The sequence below is a fragment of the Spermophilus citellus genome, assembly GCF_964194105.1.
Source record: "Spermophilus citellus genome assembly, chromosome: 4".
Taxonomy (NCBI): Eukaryota; Metazoa; Chordata; class Mammalia; order Rodentia; family Sciuridae; genus Spermophilus; species Spermophilus citellus.
Window position 1 is genome coordinate 29,995,556 of NC_138185.1, and position 2,245 is coordinate 29,997,800.

Here is a 2,245-nt window from a genome sequence, read left to right on the forward strand (position 1 = left end):
CTGGGGATGGAACCAAAGGGCTTCCTCTCTGCCAGGCAAGCACTGTACCACTGAGTTACATCCCCAGACCTCTGTCATTTTGAAAACTGTGTATTTTGGATAATATGCCTTATCATTCACATCTTTCTGTTGGAATAAAGTGAGATGTGAAGGCACTTGGTGACTGCAAAAACACTACACAGATTCCTGGCACTGTTTTGATGTTGGATTGCCTCTTGGTAGCCAAGAGATGATGAAGATGATTCTTTGGTTCTTCAGGATGATCTATGAGAATTCACAAACTTAGATGGAAGTTCCCTCAAGTCAAGGAAGAACATATTTTGGGGGTAAGGGTAGGAGGCAGAGAGATATGCGATGTTGGGCACTAATATGTAGAAGAATAGCTACAGGTGTTTTTGATTCTAGGAGGTTCATCTGGGGTGGCTTCTGAAGGAGCTGAAATTTCAAATTAGGAAATAGGGTTTCCAATCATTCCTACAGGGAGAGGTGCTCTGGAATGATCATGGGAATTCTATTCCAGGAAACTTAATCTTCTTGTTCAGCCTGCTACTTACTACCAGTGATGATGGGAGACGTGAAGAAAAGAAAGGCTATGGCCGTTCAGTAGATGAATGGATACAAAAAAATGTGCCATACATACACAATGGAATATTACTTAATGATAAAAAAGAATAAAATCATGGCATTTGCAGGTAAATGGAGTTGGAGAAGATAATGCTAAGTGAAGTTAGCCAATCCCAAAGAAACAAATGCCGAATGTTTTCTTTGATATAAGGAGGCTGATTCATAGTGGGGTAGGGAGGGGAGCATGGGAGGAATAGACAAACTCTAAATAGGGCAAAGGGGTGGGAGGGGAAGGGAGGGGGCATGGGGATAGAAACGATGGTGTAATGTGATGGACATCATTATCCAAAGTACATCTATGAAGACACAAATGGTGTGAATATACTTTGTATACAACCAGAGATATGAAAAACTTGTTCTGTATATGTGTAATATGAATTGATGTTTTTTAAAATATATATTTATTTTAGTTGTAAATGGATCTTTATATGTGCGTTGAGACTCAAACCCAGGGCCTCACACATGCTAGGCAAGTGCTCTATCACTGAGCCACCACCCCAACCCTTGTAATATGAATTGTAATGCATTCTGCTGTCATATTTTTTTAAAAATAATAATAATAAAAAGAAGGGCTATGGCCTAAGGGTCATTATAGAGTCTTCGGGTAGGCACTTATTGGATAATTAGCAAGCAATATAAGATCACAGTCCACTTAAACTTGAGGGGGTTGAGGAAGTACCTTGGGGATATAGAGCTTAGGCAGCCTTAGGTGGAAGGGCTTTTGGTATACAAAAGATACTGGGGTCTCTGGGCTGTAACATTTTTGCTCTTTAAAAGAAAAATGAAGACGACTAAAGTGGGGAAAAAATCCAAGTTCCAAGGCGTCCGCCAAATCCTTCTATGTCCCCCATTACACCACAGCGAAGTGGCTCTGGGTCTCCTTCAAAAAGCCAACCCAACTTCCTGGCTCCCACACACCCTCCTTCACCACAGGAGGATGGTGAAGGATTTATATCCCTCCTCCTTCCTCCAGTTGCCATGGAGACCAACCCCAGTCCTTTCATTCCTTCTGGTACCCGGAACATCTCTCCAGCGCAGGCGGAATAGGAGAGGGGCTTAGCTTAAACAAGCTAGGGGAGGGAGTGCAAAATAATGCGGAGGGGCTGGAGGCCTCGAGGGTAACTGCGGAACCAGACCCAGGGACAAAGGCTTATGTCCGTCGCGGTTCAAGCCCTTGCATCTGCCAACGACTGGAGGCCAGTCGCTGAGGGTCCTCTACTGGGGTGGAGGATGGCAGGACGGCACGAGCCAGGAGGGAGCACAAGGAGCAGCGAGAGGGGACACGCGGGCGTCCCGGGAGAGTTCCGGAGGCCGGGGCACCGACCTGCCCCCGGGTGGGGGAGACTGGGTAGGGAGGAAGGAGTTTGGCCCCTCCACCCACGCGCCCATTGGGCAGCGCCGCCATCACTCCGCTCCCCGCGACACCGCCTCCTCCTCCGCGGAGCCCAGATACTCCTCTCCTCCGCCACCTTTTGCCCCGCCCCGTCCTGGGAGAATCTCATTGGACGGGGGCGCGGTCGATCCAACTTGAGTCAGAGATTCGATTGGACGAGAGGCCCTTGGGCCGCCCCTAGCCTACTTGGATTGGCTTGATGTGCCTTGGCGCAACGGAAGAGGCGGC